This window comes from Mytilus galloprovincialis, chromosome 11 (assembly GCF_965363235.1).
Source record: "Mytilus galloprovincialis chromosome 11, xbMytGall1.hap1.1, whole genome shotgun sequence".
Lineage (NCBI taxonomy): Eukaryota > Metazoa > Mollusca > Bivalvia > Mytilida > Mytilidae > Mytilus > Mytilus galloprovincialis.
Window position 1 is genome coordinate 58,947,523 of NC_134848.1, and position 19,350 is coordinate 58,966,872.

The window sequence follows — 19,350 nt, forward strand, 5'->3', positions numbered from 1 at the left end:
AACCAATAAAATCTACATAATGTACTTTAATCATGGGTGTATTTGTTTGAATAACATTTCAAAGTTGAAATAATGTTTATTGTCATTTATTAGCTGTTGACTCTGTTTAATTCGATAGTTAGATTGTTTCTCTTCAAGATACCTTCTCCATTGTCTGCATTCACTGGAAAGTTCTCCCCTAAATTTGCGTCCAATTCATCAATTTCTGCATCAATAAATTCAGCAATGTCTTCATCACTTTGTAGGCAGATATTATGGAGAACACAGCAGGCTGAAATTATTTTACAAATACACTTGATATCTCTAATGCTAACGTATTTCAAACGACGAAAACGTCCTTTTAACAAAGCAAAGGCTCTTTCAATTACCTGTCTTTTGGATGACAGAAATTTGTTGAAATTATATTGCTCTCTTGTTAAATTTCCATTGTCGCGAAATGGTGTTATAAGCCACCTCATTAGTGCGTAAGCCGCATCGCCTAGAATGTGATATTGTCCTTGCCTGCAGAGTTCATCTCCAATTTCAGATAAATGAGAATGCTTAAACGCCTTAGCGTCATGGCATCTTCCTGGCATACCTACACAAATGTTAACGAAACTAAGATCGTCTTTGCATACGGCCTGTAAAATTACAGAGTGAAATTTTTTTCTATTATAGTATGAATTGGGACATTCCAATGGCTGCTCAATCGGAATGTGGCTTCCATCGATTGCCCCTATAATGTTTTGAAATTCGTATGTCCCCATTTCATTAAACTTTATTGCGACAGAATCCAATTCTTCAGGCCACTGAACAAATCTGGGGAGAAGATCATTTATTGCGTTAACAACCTTTTCTCTGTTCTTGGTAAATGTTGAAACAGTTATATTAAACCGATCGCTTATTCCTAAAATAGTTTCTTGTGATGCTAAATATCGCAAAACGATCATTACTTTTTTCTCCAATGGTATTTCTTGTCGTCCCCCTCGATATGTTCTTTTTGCCAATTGTTCATTAGCTCCTAACAGTTGACATACAAGTTCAAAAGACTGAGGTGAAATCCTAAAAAATTTCTTGAACATATCTGGGAAATATCTTGGAACTGTCCACTCGAAAAAGTCCTGTGTTTTATGACGATCCTTTCGATCACTGAAATTAAGAAAATAAAGATGTATATTTTCTGATACATACAATTTAATATTCAAAATATCCAATAGGAAAACGATTAAGTTGAACAGTGAAGAATTGATATGCTTGATAAATGTATTTGATATTATTTTTAGTACAATTGTTTATTCTGAGAATGCTGGCTTTATAAACTGCCACACTTTTTTATGAAGGGTAATCTGGTAAACTTGTCCAGGACCGAATTCATAAAAAAATAAAAATGCCGAATCTCGAATTCACGAAAAAAGTAAGGAAAAGAAATCGGCCAAATCCCGAATTCCCGAATGATGTTATTTTTATATCAATAAAAATGAAGGGGGATGGTATACATGCCGGTCACGCCCCTTTACACACATGCTTACACATACAAACAAATAGTAGGAAAAATCAACAAATTAGCTCAAGGTAGTATATTTCTTAAAAATAAAATACCTTTCCAAAAGGAAATTTGACTCATCATCTGAAGATTCCATCAATTCCATGGCAACACAAGTTGCCACACAAATAGCACTGCAATCGGCCATATTGTATATAGTCGGTTCGTTCGTTTCTACGGTTGGTCCGGTGTAGATCGACCACGTGGTCGGTGTATACCGAATTAGTCAGAAACGAATCGACCCAATTATATATACACAGGGGAATAACTCAGATATTTATACAATCCATCCAAAAATGACTATTGTAAAATTCAGATTTTGATTTAAAGATAAACATAGTTAATAAGGGATATTGAGTACTTTTACTACCATAACTAGAATGTGTTAATGTTTGTGTAAGTCCAGGGACAAATATTACATGCATATTACAGACGAAAAACGAAAAAAGATAAACAAATAAAAAACGCCAAATACGTTTCTGTAAAAAGTTGAACCAGATAAAAGGCGAGAAAATTAAGTAATTAAAAAAAATAAGAAACACATACGTACCCACATTCCTCTCTTCCTCCCTCAATATTCACGTTACAGTGTGAAGCGCATGAATCACACCAAATGGGATATCTGCATTCCGTCTCCATTGAAATCGGGGGAAATACCCTAGAAAATTAGAAAAAAAGGAATAGTTCAATTGTTTTATAGACGAAATGCGCGTCTGGCGTATATTTAAAATGAGGCCTGGTATCTATAGGGTTTATATTAATAAACTCATCAATCATATTACGAAAAAAAACTATCTCTATTTTCATATTGAATATCGTTTCATGTTATATAAAATTTTAGAAAAGTAAACACACGACTTACACACTTGGAGGTGAAATTTCTATCTGTAAACTTTAAATTCACTGAACTCAGTCCTTGGCGGAGAGATTCTAAAATGCCTGCTGTCTTCAATTTCTTTTTTAAGAGAATAAACTGGTGGTGTCATACTAAAAAAAAAGGGTGGGCGAATTTAATTGAAATTGTAAATATTTTTAAAATATCCCCCGCCCAAAAAAAACAATGATATTTATGAAACGTGTAATCAGTAAAAGTTTGGAAGATTACTGACAAAAACAAATGTACCTTTTCCCGAAAAGATCGCTACCGTCGGATATATCTTTCAACAGCATTTCGAACTCACGATCCTGCATCGCAAGGAATGCTTCAGCCATTCTTCTTTGTATTGCAATGTGTTTGGGATACAATTGTCTTCAAGTTATTTTATACCATGTGAAGAAGAAAAGGATTACTTCATTTGAGTATTTTTAGAAACATGACGGTATTGAAAGATTTTGTGGCGCAATCTCTAAAGACATCTGTCCGAATTGTAACACTGTATAATAAGAGACACTTGAGGTTCATGAAAATTTATTCATTTGTAAAAACTTTTTTTTTTATTGTTCTTTAGTAATGTTGACCTAAGTTGAACCACGAGGACCATTTGGTATGGAAGCGTCATCATTCTATTTTTGGTCTCACCTGCCAAAGTGCGTCACTTTCCTATGATGCAATAATTCATAGGCAGCTGAACATCAGCACAAGCATCATTTTCTTTTTGATAAAAAAAACTTGAACAAGTATGTATTTTCAATAAACAGATGTCTATAGAGATTGGCCATTTTCCGTTCAATAAAAAACAGCTTATAGTTTAATATATAGAGGAAATACAGAAAAAAAAGACAGAATAGAAAGTACGGGACTAAAGTTTTAATTTCATTTTGTTTTACCATTACCTAGGTCATGGTGGTTTTTTTCAGTTTTCTTTTACGTGTATCTTCATGCAATATTTTAAGTATACATCAGTGTGTCCTGTTTAGATTACAGGGGTATGCTGTAATTAACATCCCTTCTAAACTTGTTACAACTATAACGTTATAACATGGATATCCATAAATTATGAAATATCCTATCTGTTCCCCGATTTTTTTTAGATAAACTATTCTATCTGACATTACTTTTTTATCACAGGGATAACGTACTGTCATATAAAGTAATTTTTTTAGCCCTTTTCGCCAACAAATTTACTTTTTCGTAGGTAAACTGATGTATACACATGCCTGTTAAAGTCAGAGTTTTTTATTTACCTGTAAATCGAAAATAACGAAAAAACTTGCATGTTCGTGGTACAATTCAAACCATGTGACTGTTCGCCTTTATGGGTTTATGAATATTAGTAAGGTTTTAAATGCAGATATTCTCCGAGTGTGTTATGTATATACTGGTCGTTACTAAAATTAAAAGTGTGTTCTTATTGTATGTTGATCTCTTTGTTATCATTTGACAGGGACATGAAATGTCAAACAAATTTCAATTACCTATGTGACGCCATGAACAAAGAAAATGTATGATTAACAAAAAAAACTTGCATGCTTACGGTACAAGTTAAACCACGTGATGTTTACCATAATGGATTGGTGACAATTAAAATACTATTCAAAACATATATGGCACAAAATTGCAATTTCTTTGCAAGTATGTAAATTAAGTACTTGTGTTAATTAAATTAAAAGTATATTATTTTTATAATATAAAAATATTGGTTTATTGATCTCTTTGTTATGAACGAGACGGCGACTTGAAATAACAATATTTTTTTCCATTACCTGTGTGACGTCAAGAACAAAGGAAATGTATGTTGACATTCTAACAAAGGGCTGCGGCAGAAGGCAACGTTTATGCTTACACGTGGCAATTGAAATGTATGAAGTAATCTGCCAGTACAAGTCTATTCGGTAAACGGACAGAAAGTCACAGGACATAAAGTCACAAATTTGGTAGGACAAAAAGTCACAAATAATTTGTTGACAGTTGTTTGAATATATAAAAGATATATCTTGAAATATTTATTTTTTCATACATATATTCATATTACAGTTTAAGAAATGTGTCATTGTACTTGAAAACTGAAGATGTATTTAATTTTAATCGCGCAAAAGATATATTTCTTGGCACCATGAAGCCATTTTAAGGGGTCTCTAAAAACACCGCAAAGGACCTCCTTTGTGCACAAAGGAGCACTAAGGACCCTAAAAAAGTTTGATAAAAGCACAAAGGACCTGAAATTCCCTTTAAAGCATAAAAATATTCTGATTCCTGAAGAAAAATGTAAAAAAAATAAAATAATTTCAATAAAAATTGCGATTTTTATAATGTACGATTGGATCGGATTGGAACCGACTTTATATCCGGGAAAGTGATAGCTCGTGTATGTAAAATTTTATATAGTTGTAATATGATATAAATGATATAAACGTCAATTATTATTTTTAATATTTTGTTGTTGTAATATATTTTAAGATAACAGACTTTACCAAAACTACGAAAATTATGTAAGGATACCGATGTTTTGCTTTCATATTTCATCATCAGCTAGCTTTCTTATGTATGGTAATATGTATTGCTATGACGAAAACGTTTCTAAAGACACAAAGGGAATACTATGGCAATAATTATAAAAGTAGGTAATTAGTTTAAATTTGTCAATCCGTATTTCATAAACTTCAAAATACACTATGTTTTTATAGTGTTTTTAACTGGCTGTTTATGTATTGGCACTGGTATAGATTCAAGGTTTGCTGTATTGGCCTCGAGACCCGTAGGGTCGAGGGTCAATACAGATGACCGAGAATCTATACCAGTGCCAATACAGAAACAGCCAGTTCATAAAACTTTTATTAAATGATAATAAGAAAATTAAAAACAAAACCGTAATCAATACAGGGCCAATACGGCTTTTTCCCCGCTTTTGAGATCTATATTTCGAAAACTGGTATATCATTATTGTGCATATGTCTATAGTTTTCTTTTGTTTTTTTAAATATATTTATAATTTAAAAATACATATTTTATTATTTTCTGAATGTAATTGTTTTTAAAGACAGTCTTTTAACGCTAATAATTAACTGTAAAGAATTTATAACGTTTTTTCATCCCAAGTGCTATCAAGTCTTCATGAAACAATCCTTATTAATGCTCGAGTCGAAATCTTGACCAACAATGTTTGCTTTATTTTTGTTCGGTTTATTACCCAGTCTGTTTTTATATCACATGTTTGTGTTTTCTCAATATTTTCTAATTCATGAATGTATTACTAAGTAAAATCTTATAGAAAAGGGTCGTAATATTATGCATAGCCGTACACATTACAGAACACATGACTGTGCAGTTCGTATATCTTCAACTTTAATACCAATTTAACTTAATACATATTTTTTTTCTTAAAAAAAATATTACAACAAAATATTAAAAATAATAAATGACGTTTTTATCACTAATATCATATTAAAACTATTTAAAAATTCACATTCACTATCATATAGCCCGGATATAAAGTCGGTTCCAAACCGATACCGGTGATTATACCAAATCGTACATCATAAAAAAACTATTTTAATTTTTTTACATTTTTCTTCAGGAATTATAATATTTTAATGCTTTAAAGGGAAATTAAGGTCCTTTGGGCTCTTATCAAACTTTTTTGAGGTCCCTATTGCTCCTTTGTGCTCCTTTGTGCACAAAGGAGGTCCTTTGCGGTGTTTTTAGAGACCGCATTTTAAGTGCCAAGCCACTTTGACATATTGTATTTTTTTAACAATTAATTGATCATCTTTGATTTTTTTTGTTTACATACAGTAGTTCAAGAAAAATACAAAAATATATTTATAAAAAAAGCGTTTTTTATTCAAAGAAAATAATGAGAAAAAAGTAATTGTGACTTTTTGTCCTACATTTGTAAATTCATATTATAGATGCAATGAATAGTTTAAGTTTTACTTGATATCAATTAGAATTGTTTTTTTGCAATATTACACTCGATCCTGTTATGTAAACTCATGTTAAAAGGATTCTATTATATCGATTCACTCATTGCTATGATTCCAAGAAAGAATCTGTTATTAATAAAATATATTTATATTTTTCATTTGAAGTTGGCAATCCACTTAAAACATCCATGTGCAGTCGAGCAAAAGGACCGTTAATTGGTAAAGGTTTTGAAGGTGCCTTTTTAGCAGTACTATCTTTTTTAACTGTTTGACAAATTTGACAACTGGTTACATAATCATAGACATGTTGATACATTTTTGGCCAAATGTATCTTTGTTTAATAGCTTCAGGAGATCTTTGAACTCGTAAATGCGAACCTTCGGCTTTTTTTTTTTATCGTGAAACGAGAATAAAATATCATTACGCAAAGGTTCGGGAATAGCTAGCTGTTTTATTAATTGAAAAATGATACAATGTACCATTTAAAATTACATATGGGCTAGTGAACATAAGTTAGATTCTATAATAATTGCAGATATTCTCCGAGTGTGTTATGTATGTATCCACTGGTCTAACATTAAAAGTGTGTTCTTATTGAATATTGATCTCTTTGTAATCATTTGACCTGTACATGAAATGTCATTTTTTTTTTCATTTTTCATATTTTGGACCAATTATTGATTTCTTAGAAAAAGGAGCGTTACCCGATGACAAAAAAAAGAGCTCAAGCAATACCGTATGAAACTGAATGTAGGACAGAAAGTCACAGGACAAAAAGTCACAATTCATTTTTTCTGATTATTTTCTTTGAATAAAAACCGCTTATTTCTACAAAAATATTCAATAAGAACACACTTTTAATGTTGGACCAGTGGATACATACATAACACACTCGGAGAATATCTGCAATTATTATAGAATCTAACTTATGTTCACAAAGCCATAAAGGCAAACATTCACATGGTTTGAATTGTACCGTGAACATGCAAATTTTTTCGTTATGTTACAGGTAAATAAAAAACTTTTGACGTTAACAGTATCTTATTTGAAACTCAATGGCGTAAAAAAAGTATAATTAGCGAGTGCTCCAGATTTGATTTAACAATGCAAATAGCTGAAACAAAACAACTACTTAATTATTTTACATCTTTTACACTGGATTTGGCACACAGTTATATGACAAATATATGTGTCGGTGGATGTATTTGTATGAGAAAGAGGACCCATACAGACAGATTTCTTGCTCTTCTGTCTCTGTCGTTGACTCTGCACTTTGCGTCACTTTTTTTTTTATACATGCCATTAAAGCTGACCCTTTCTGCACATATTCCACAACCAAAGTTGGGTTCAGGTCTGCAAAATGTTCCCATTTCTTTTCAAACCCTGCTTTAAAAGCCTTCCCATGCTTTTGCTGCACACACAGATTTTTCCCCATTGGTACAGCTTATTTCTCTGCTTTGACTTAATTTATTTACACTTAACAAGGTGCTTGTTATAAGAACCACCGATATATAATTTATATTCTAAATTTACATTTACAATACAGACAAGATAGTTTAAATGTGTCCCACATTGGGCATGGACCCCCATTTGTACCCGGGAGGTCCATCTGGTCTCGGGCCTTGGGGTGTGTGGAGAAAGGTTCTTCTTCTCCCAAGTCTCTGCCTGTTCTTCCTTCTCCTCGCCCCCTGACTATCAATACCGAAATGATGGTTAAACCCACTGCCACCACTGCACTGATGAGTTTTTCTGAAGAAAATAATACTTATGATAATACACACTCCAGAGAGTTGAATGATAATACACACTCCAGAGAGTTGAATGTTTAAAATTAAACACACAACTTTAAATAAAAATTTTCATTTTTTTAAAGTGATCTTTCTATATTGATGTTTTGCATAAAATATGTTTCTTCTCCCCCTCGTTTAACACTTTTATAGCTTGTGCGTTTCTTATAAACCAAGAATATGCATTGCATGAAGGTTGATTTTAACTTATCTTGTGCTATCTTGAATGGAGAGTTGTCTCGTTGACATTCTTACTACATATATTTTTTATATGTAAAGTACCTATGTTTTCACCACCAATATATATATATAATTCTTACTCGTTAATTACAAACCAGGAAACTTTCCCTTGTAGTGTCTGTAATGTTTCTCAAGAAATGAGGTTAGAGAGGGAAATGTTAATCAAACTGCCAATGGAGGATAATTCGTTTAATGCCACTCTAAAAGAAATGTATCATCAAGATGATACATTTAACAATTAGTGAAATAAAAACAATGTTTTACCATACAGAAACTGGCGTACTGTGCAGTATCCAATATTTAGCCAAAAGGATTATGGAAAAAGATGAGCATCAATTTGAAATGGGAGAAAAAGTGCATGAAACTATTTCAGACCTATTATTTGACAGGTAAGTTTTTACAAATTAAGTCTTGCAACAGGAAAACGTCGACGTTGTGATCTTCTTAAGTTGGATTGTTGTACAGGTTCTATTTGTTGTTGAGGTAAATTGTTGTTTTGTAAATTTTTCAGATAATTAATAACTTGTAGAATAGTTTCCAATCTTCTTCTTAAATTTTGATTTCCTCTTAAAAACACTTCCGAAACAGCTATAATTGTGACAATTATATATATAAACCAATCTACAAAGAAGAAAACAAGTCATCTGAACTAACACTTTCAGAACTACATGTATGAGAAGCATTAAATATAAATTGTTGTTGAATGTCTTGTGGTGGATTTTCAAGTCTTTGAAGATAGAGTTCATCAGATTCTGGTGTGTGGGCATGTAATCTACATCTCAATTCAAAATCTGGACTATTTGTAGGTTGTTGACGTTCTTTTTTTTTTAATATTCTTCTACGGATGAAATATACACCAAAACCAATAACAGAGCATACTAAGGACACTGAAATCAAACAAATTATATCACTCTTTTAATTTTATATTAGAATACATTTTTATTAGGGTTATACAATTTTGTATTTTAAATTGTGTGATACAAATTTTTTTTTAATGTGAATATAAAATTAAGTGAAAAAAAATAATAAATTAGAGAAAAAAGTATGGAAATAAATGTAAATATGAATATAAAATCTCACCTATTGTAGAACTTATCACACTTGAAACCCATGCAGGTAGTCCTTCTGTACTAGATGTCTAAAATAAAAGATCATTTATTCATTTTTAGGGAAGAAATGTTTGCAATCATGTACAATGGAATGCCCACCCCCTAAACTTTAATGTGTCAGAAGAAGAAGACGAAGACATAGAAGATGAAGGATATATAGAAGAAGTGGAAGTGACAGTGGATGTCATATATGTTGATTAGGTACTTGTTTACAAAAACATCTTCACATTATCAATTTTTTTTGTATATAAATAATTGGAGTTACATGTAATTATAATCATGTCTAAGTATATAAAAATATATATTTTCTTTAAATTATCAATTTCACACAAATACTTTTAATTCAATTTGAATAAAATATCATAATACATGTTAAATAAAAAAACTACTACACCCCTGACACAAATATTAATTTATACATCTTTTTAAAAGTGTAACGTATTAGATTCTATAATTGTTGAATAATTTTCATTATTTCTATTTTGTAGGAATGATTGTGGACAATTTAATGAAGACCAGACCAGGCGAAAGATTACAGATTTTTTTCTTAAATAAATCTTAATATAATATAAATGATTTGGTTATAATTTATTGTTTTCATTAACATACCGTATTAGCAAGTGAAGTTTTCTCCTATTCTGGTGGTGTCTCATCTGATGTTGATTCTGCTGATGGTTTCTGTAAATGTTACAAGTATGCAATTGAATAAGAGTAAATCATATTTACTTTTTTCTTTCTTCTACCCTTTTTTTTTAACGGAGTACTAATCACTTAAGCTATAACTCAAAGACTCTCAAGGTTTTTATTTAGGAAGTTATAAAGTTTTCTTTTTGACTACATACAGTTAACTTCGAATTCATTTTAACTTGGATAAATAGTTGACTTATTTATCTCCATATTTTCATAAACATGTATTTTATTCACATAAGCTTGAGCAGGACTATATATAATTTCATGCGTTTTGGAGCAGTTAATAATTTCTATACTATGCACAAAATTAAAAACAGTGTTTCTTTTTTAATATGTTCATAATTGTATGTTTTCAACACCTTGAACATGATTATAGTTGTGAAATATTATGGTCATTGTTGTAGGAAATTTGAGTATTTATTAGTATTGGAATTATTTGGTTGAATGTTATCTCATAGATATTTACTCTCATTTTAAATATGGAAATTAGGAGCACATGTTATTCATGTTGACTTGTACAGTACTTACACAAACATGTTCACCAAAAATGATTTTGGTGTTTGGTGGTGAAACAACATTCTGGCACAGCACCTGCCCATCTGTTATAAGAACTGTTTTCAAACGTCTACCAATAACTGAAATATAGGTGTCAGGAGATATCGTATTGAAGCATAGTGTCTTGACTGTAGTGTATTCCTCAGAATCGAACATGCAATGTCCTTTTCCCACTACACAAACCATGTTTTCCACCACAAAGTTTAAGTCTTGGACAGCTTAACATCTTCTAGAAGTTTGTAGCTCTATCGGTCTACCACTAGAACCACAGAATGCACCCATCAAAACCAAAAACAATATCAAAACCATCTCGAAATTTAAAAGTAAACAATAATAATCAATATGGAACCTATAAATGAAACGCAATGGATTGTGGGATATGTTTCTGGAATATGTACTGAAAATCCCTCCGTTTACAAGAGCACCTCTCAAGGTACAAATAACAATAAAAACTTTTCTCATCCTACATTCATTTATTAATAACATACAAAATATATATATATATATATATATATATTAAAACCAAATAGAAAAATATAATATTAATTTCGGAATTAAACAAATTATTCAATCATCTTCAGCAGAACATCGTCAATTTGATCAGGAAACGCAGTCATATAAATTCCATCCATTTCTACACGGGGTAAAGTCTTTCACCATGAAATAATTTCACGAGTATATAAATCTCTTAGCTACTATTCAAAGTCAATCAAATGCAGTCGAGAAAAAAACTATCATGTTTAATCTATGCAATGTCTGAAGTTACTGATTCTTTGACAACTATACTCAAATCACACACAAAACCTTCATCAATTTCCCCGTCAGGACATTTATGTGGTTATAATATATATGTCAGAAATACGTAACAACGATCACATTCAAATGAATTCAGTGTATCAACTCGAATCTTTTAAACATTATATAATGAACATGTGGAAGGAACCTACATAGTCTAAGTCAAATATCAAAGTTTACTAAATCATAGAAATTGGAGGGGATAATGTTTGAACAGGAAAAAAAAACAATTAAAAAAATAGGGACGCGACAAACAATCATAATGAATCCCTTGCAATAAAAGGGAGTATTAGGAAACATATTTAACCGAATCAGAGAAAAAGCGTCACTCTCTTTTTTTCTTAACTATCCAATGAAAATAAGTGGTTTTGTTTTAAAACAGAAATGAGGGGGAGTAGAGTAAAGTTTGAATAAAAAAAATGGACGCGACATACAATCATTATGAATACTTTACAATGAAAGGAGTATCATTAGAGAAAAAGCGTCACTCTCTTTTGTTCTTTTCTACCCAATGAAAATTAATGGTTTTGTTTGTATTTTCTATCGTGCCAATATAAAAATGAGAGCCTAACCTAATCATCTTCACACTTATATCTTACCAGAAAGTTCCACTAGACAGAAGCGTGTAGAAAAAAAAACAACTATGGAACAGATAAATTTAATGAAAATTCACAAGAAGAATGGTGCTCTTGAGTTGAGAACATAATTCGGGAGGAAAACAACTGCTGTAATGACGAAGGGAGGCGAGTACTTCTATATGAACCTATACGACAACAGGCCAAGATATAAGGAAAACAAAATGTTTCTTGGTTTTGATGAGTTAAATGAACTTTGTCAGATAAAGGAGGCGGTGGAGACTATGAGAGGAGAATTCAAAAAGGTAAGATGATGTTCAACATATATGTATCTTCATTTTCAATTTTACAAAAGTAATAAAATACGTCCTAACATTATTTCAGAGTTCAGTCATACGTCTTTTTAGATTCGTATGTTTTCACACAGAAGCAAATATTTCACAACTATTTAAGATAATAATTAATTTATATACACAGGACCACATACATATGAGTTCGATTGTTTTACGTACAGTGACAAATATTTCACAATTATTCGTGATTGATATTACTCGAAACGTATGTAAAATTAATATTGCTATACATTGATCGTTTCAGCCAGTATATATGCCGATGACAGAACCTATAAGTCCTGCAAAATATTATCAAAATTCATCAAGACCAGCAACCTACCCATTTCCAGATTATGATAAACAGTATCCATCACAGATGCTCAGTAACTGTTATAGTAATATGCAACAGATGATGACTAAAAACAGTACCGATCAACCCGTAGGACATGTAGCAGCACCAATTCCCGTCATAGTGGGACAAAAAAGAAAAAACACAAATGTTGACGATTCAGAAATACCTTTTAAAAAAGTGCGATATAGTGATGATATAGAGGGAGAATTTGAAAACATTCCACCGGAACTATTAAATGAATATCTCAAGTGAACATTCATTTCTATATTCATGGACAGACATTTAATATTCTCATTTACTTTATTATAAATAAATTATCGTATCACACATCTTATATCTTTTTCTTCTTTTATATATGCTGAATGTATGGGGTAGATCTCTCACTTTCTTTTAAAACGCCGAGATGGAAAGCCGTTGGTGGCAAAGAGAAAGCTTAATAAAGTTTGCATCTCCTATATCGTTTTTCATTGTCGGTCAAAGTAATTCCACCATCTAAAATATATTTTTGTTTTAGTGTTTGGCAGGACTTGTATGATAAAATGTTAAAGGAGATCCCTCAAATTCAATTTCATAAAGGTCTCCCCTCAATGGAACTGTTAACCAATTGGGGTGAACAGGAGGGTCATAAAATTATTGTTTTTGATGATATAATGATGGATGCGGCAGACAGTGCCGAAATGTCTCACATTATGTGTTTTGGGAGTCAGTAGTACTGTAATAGGCATACCAGCACAGAATTAGTAAGGATTAGCAAAAATGTATGGAATGTGCTCGCGAGGAATGTTGCTAGCTTCGAATGCAATGATAATAGAAGGTAGAAATACAAAAGTATGATAACTGATTTTCTTTTTATTATATTTGCAACAACTCTCAAGCTGAGCATATGGCTTGTTCGAATGCAAAGTTTATAGACATGATTCCAACTGTAGACTCTAATGAAGATATGAATTCAACAAGAGATCATAGCGTTGCAGTCATCACATTTAGAACTTCGAGATTGAGGTCTAGTTTAAGTTCTCTGTACGCAAATTATGACTTTCACTTAGACATGGTGAAAGTGATGGGGGTAATTGTCCTCCTTTCAGTGACGAGTGCAACTCTAGCCGTTACTAACAATCTACATGTTTGTAAATCATACAAGTCGCACAATGCTACAGATTGTATTAGATTAACACACCACCCAGTAGATTCTCTAAGACAATACAATTCATCCATATGTGACTTTTTTCAACAATTTGACCTCCCACAGGACTATAAGGCTACTGTGTGTCGATATCAGAGAGAAGTAAGGATTGATTTTAGACAATTTATTAGTGGACACCCAACAATCAAAGGACTTTATTTCAATACAAGACAGTGGCAATATCTAAAGAGACTAATACCACACATTGACAAGTCTATCACTAAAGCACTGATTTAAAACAATCCATCACATTTGTGATTTTATTTTCATCAATAAAGCTGTGTTAAATAAGCAGTGTATGTCAAGTTGTTTGCTTATCCATTTATACAAATGGATTGCTTATGATTTTATTAGTTAAGTGAATAATCACTGGGTTTTAAATGGTCAGTTCAGCAAACTCTCATGATTTTATCAGTTCAGTGAATAATCACTGGGTTTTAAATGGTCAATCCAGCAAACCTCATCTGATTTTAAATGACCGGTCAAAGGTTACAATTTATTCATTCAATATAACAAAACCAATGTGTGAAAAGTTTTCTCATGATGTTTTAACAGAAACAAACTTTTATACAACTTATTTTCAGATTTGTAAGACACAAAATAACAAAATTTTCAAATAACAATTTTAATATCATAATATCAAATCAGCTAACTGTTATATATATATATATATATACATACAAACAATTTTTCAACATCATCAGTAGAAAATATTCATTGTAAAAATGTGTGAAAGTTATCTAATACAATCAAAGTATTTAAGTGGTGAGTTGAAATCATAATCCAAAATAATGTTCACCGAGACATTTTAAATTACTGAGATTTTAGAAATATTGTGTTAACCATGTATAACATATGGTGGAAACAACTCACTGATAATAAGAACAAACTTTTTTTTTTATTCAAAATGCTATAAAAAGTGCTAAAACTTGCATATACATATCAATGGAGAAAATCGACATTACATTTCTCATAAAAATATGAAACAACAACAGCATTAATCAAAAACAATTTTATACAAAAGTAACAAATCAGCTAGCTGCTGAATATATATATATATATCACCAACACAACCATTAGAAAAGATTTATTGTAAAAATAAAACTCATCCAAACAATACTGATTTTAAAAAACATTGACTAGAAACTGCAACCAAGATTGGAATGAGGATTTAAGTAAAAATTTGTAAAACAAAGGACAAAAAAAACCCAATCTAAACAAAATGTGTGTTGTTTAAAGGTATATAACTTCATTTTAAATGACAGGAATAAACTCACAAAATGCACCAGTATAGGGGGAAAACAGATGTTATCAAAATTATAATACTGAGTTAAAAAAAAATTAATACATATATCAATCAAGAAAATTGACATTACATTTCTCATAAAAAAAAGCCCACCAACAACAGCCTCGACTAAAAACAATTTTGCACAAAAGTAACAAATCAGCTAACTGCTGAATATACATATATCACCAACACAACCACTAATAAGATTTATTGTAGAAATATATATAAAAAAAAACATCTATACCATTCTGATTTTTTTTTAACATTGACTAGAAACTACAACCAAGATTGGAATGTTGATTTAAGTTAAATTTTAAAATGAGTAAAAAATATACTACTTATCTGAACACCGATTTTATTATTAACATTGGCTAGAAAATACATAAAAATCGAAATGATGATTTAATTGAAAATTAAAAAAAAAAACAAAAAACAATGAGATATGAGAAACAATGATGGAGGTTATATTTAAAAAAACAAACTTATTTTAATCAAGAACATATACATCATGAAAAATACAAAGCTTATTGTAAAAGTAAATGGAATTGTGGATTGAATTTTCAATAAATCTAATGAGTCCCAACCGAGAGCAAAAGACATAAGGATGCAGATTCATTTTGATTAAACAATTAAGATTGGATGGAAAATATGTCAAGTAAATGAGGTAGATAACAATAAAAAATAACAACACATTGTTGAATACATGTTCAAAGACTCCCACTAGGAAATGTTCTTACCACATAGACATTGTTATAACAATAATATGAAATCTCTAAAATATCTAATTTATAACTATACATAAACATATATATATAAAAAAAATGTCAAATGAGAAAGGATTATATGATTCGTAAATTTTGTAAATAAAAACAACTTTAATATATCAAAATGGAGTACATGTTTACCTGGAAAATTTAAAAATGCGTCACATTGGTTAATGAAAAGCACCATGATTTTTGTAAATAAAATAAAAAGAAGAATGAAAAGCACCATGATTTTTGTAAATAAAATAAAAAGAAGAATGGAAAGCACCATGATTTTTGAAAATAAAATAAAAAGGACAATGAAAAGCACCATGATCTTTGTAAATAAAATAAAAAGGACAATGAAAAGCACCATGATTTTTGAAAATAAAAAAAAAAGACTCTTGTTAACTTGACAGATTTAAAAAATCACATTATTTGACAATGAAAAGTCTATTATTTAAATGTTTACAAGCATCAACAAAATATATACATGAAATAGTTCAGTAAATGTGTTCAATTTTCATTAAGGCAATCAAAATTAATACAAGTATTTTTTGGAAGAAAACAAATCATCTGTGTATCACTACCAAATATATAGACAAAATATGGAATTTTATACCATTTTCAAAAAAAAAGTTCTAGAATAAATCAATTTTTACCAGTTCTTAAAATTATTCGATGAATGTTCACTGAGAATGATTTTAGTATAAATACCCTACCCCCTCCCATAGACAGATCATATTTTTGCTTATAAACAGAAAAAAACTTTACTTCTTTACAATGGATCTCTTCACTATAGTCCCAAACGAATTAGAGAAGGTGCCCAATCTAAGATGGGCAGATTGTAGACAGATCCCCTGCCTCTTCTGCACCGTGGATTTGGACAGTAGGAGACAGATGGCGTTAGTATCCAACCTTACTGATAACACCAATTACAGTAAAATGGTGCTTGGAATCTACCACGCCATTTTACATGGTACCATAAGCAAATCAGAGGATCTCCTGTACTATGGAGACAATACGGAGTTGATGGGGGTGAAAGTTTTGGCGGAAAGGACGCAAAATACTTGCATCCTTCAGATGTGCACCAAAATTTTGAAAAAGAGGTAAGTTATTATTTTTACATATTATGATAATAATCCGGCTTATTCTTCAATCTATTCGAACGCCTCAATGGTGCTTGAGGGAGTGCTGCAGGTGGTCCATTTATAACAGGTGGGAGTGCTGCGGGTGGTCCATTTATTACGGGTGGGAGTGCTGCAGGTGGTCCATTTATAACAGGTGGGAGTGCTACAGGTGGTCCATTTATAACAGGTGGGATTGCTACAGATGCTTCATTTATAACAGGTGGAAGTGCTACAGGTTGTCCATTTATAACAGGTGGGAGTGCTACAGGTGGTCCATTTATTACGGGTGGGAGTGGTCCCAGTGGTCCATTGATAACAGGTAGGAGTGGTGCAGGTGGTCCATTTATAACAGGAGTGGGGTTTTGCATATCATCATACATCTGTCGAAGTCCTCGATAGAATTGAAAAATAAGCCCCACTCCTGTTATAATCAGTACAAATATTGCATGCATCCAATCTACAATAATTAATTAACTTATATTAGAGAGGTAATAATTTAATAACCATAGGTGAGGTTTCTAATTATGATTGCTTTAATGAAAATAGAACACATTTAATTAGATCACTATGGTATAGTTAGCTCAATTTCTTCAATCCCCCCACTTTCCCTCATTCTCTCCGAAAAGGCACGCTGCCTTACATTTCTCCTCATGTACTGACTCCTGCGCCTCTTCATCAATAACTTGACAACTTCCCAAGTTATAAATGCCACTGTTCCTAAATAATAAAATAAGTATTTCAAAAATCTACCTTAAAAATACACTGCAATCAATCATTTACGGTATACATGTACACTTGCCAGAGTATTAAGAACAGTGAAAGAACATTTTTAATCATCATCTTAGTGATGTGTCCATAATTAATTTGTAAATATTTGTATTAACTGGTGAGTACATTTTTTTAAACATGTTGATCAAACTTGCATGTATTACCATGATTACAATGACATGAATGATAACAGAAGAAATAACAGCAAATTAACAACTTACCAATGCAAGAAACCACAAACCCAACCACCCATCCAATACTGCTTGATTCTGCTTCCTAGAATAAAACAAATATATTATTATTTTTTTTTTAATTTACAGAACTGAAATGGCAGACAACTTTTTAGACCAGCCTCCATGGAATCATGAAGTGGGGGTAGAGGAGGACGAGATGTCAGAAACCAAAAGTGTGCAATCCGAAGATGAGGTACAATCGTCATGTACCTCAATCAAGGACGAACAATTATAATCATGTATTATGTAAATTTGTTTTTGTTATATAAATTAAATATATTTCGGATCAACTACTTTTTTTTTAATTTTTTTAAGAACACTTATTAAGGTTTGTTTAAAAGCAAAATAATTGAATGATGTATGATTACAAATGAGACAATTCGTTGTCATTCAATGTAGAGTGTATGTCAATGTTGAGCTATCTATATGCCAAAGTATGATATCCAAAAAAAAATTGCAGAGCAAAGCATTGGAGGTTTCAAAATATTGTATTACTTTTACCATATGTATACATACCACAGTGGTGGACTCCATTGGTGGTGTGGTGGGGCATATGTTCATATCTGCTCCTCCTGTTGTCTTACTTTCTACATTTGAGGTTGCAGGCCTCGATGTCCTCTTAACATTTGGGGTTGTTACAGTTACAGATGATGTTGAAGAACTTGAAGAAGTGGGTGAAATAGTAGTGGGTTGTTTGTCAGTTGTGATTGTTGAAGATTCCTCAGAATTCTGTGAAAACACAATGCTATGATGAGCCTTTGATGTGATATGAAGCATGAATAAAACATGATTGTCTTTGTAATCATATATTTAGAAAAGTCTCAATCTTGTCAATAAAGGAGGCTTTTTTTATATTGGTAACACAATGCTATATTGAATATTTCAAAACTATATAGATATCAATAAGAGGTGATAGGAGTGCCAATGGGACAACTTCTTGTAACTCTGTATCTAAATCCCCTTTGTTGGAAAAACCAAACTTGTGTATGCTGAACGTGTGTGCTGGAATATATGTGACTATTATTCAAGTCATAAAATATATTTTAAAGTAAACAATTATAGGTTAAAAATGGTCTTCATCAGAGAGTCTTGAAGATGGTTTCAGTAGTAGTATAATAGGGATAAGAAAACAGTAGAGCAGGTAGAGCAAAGTAAACATTGTGCTAGTGATGGTGGAATGTTTGGTCCACGTATCATACTTTTGACCAAGGTAGAGCAACATTGGTTGGTAACCAGGGTATGTT

At 31.3% G+C, this 19,350-nt stretch overlaps 2 long non-coding RNA genes across 2 annotated transcripts; one reads left to right on the forward strand and one right to left on the reverse strand.

Moving 5' to 3' along the window:
- Positions 1-11: 11 nt before the first annotated feature.
- On the reverse strand, positions 12-1,767 carry LOC143052475 (uncharacterized). The gene is made up of 2 exons (XR_012971130.1): positions 1,579-1,767; positions 12-1,128 (listed from the first exon to the last, which is right to left on the reverse strand). It is a non-coding gene; the product is annotated as an uncharacterized LOC143052475 (long non-coding RNA).
- Positions 1,768-8,479: 6,712 nt separating this feature from the next.
- Positions 8,480-10,202, forward strand: LOC143051273 (uncharacterized). The gene is made up of 3 exons (XR_012970679.1): positions 8,480-8,742; positions 9,523-9,663; positions 9,951-10,202. It is a non-coding gene; the product is annotated as an uncharacterized LOC143051273 (long non-coding RNA).
- Positions 10,203-19,350: the final 9,148 nt, after the last annotated feature.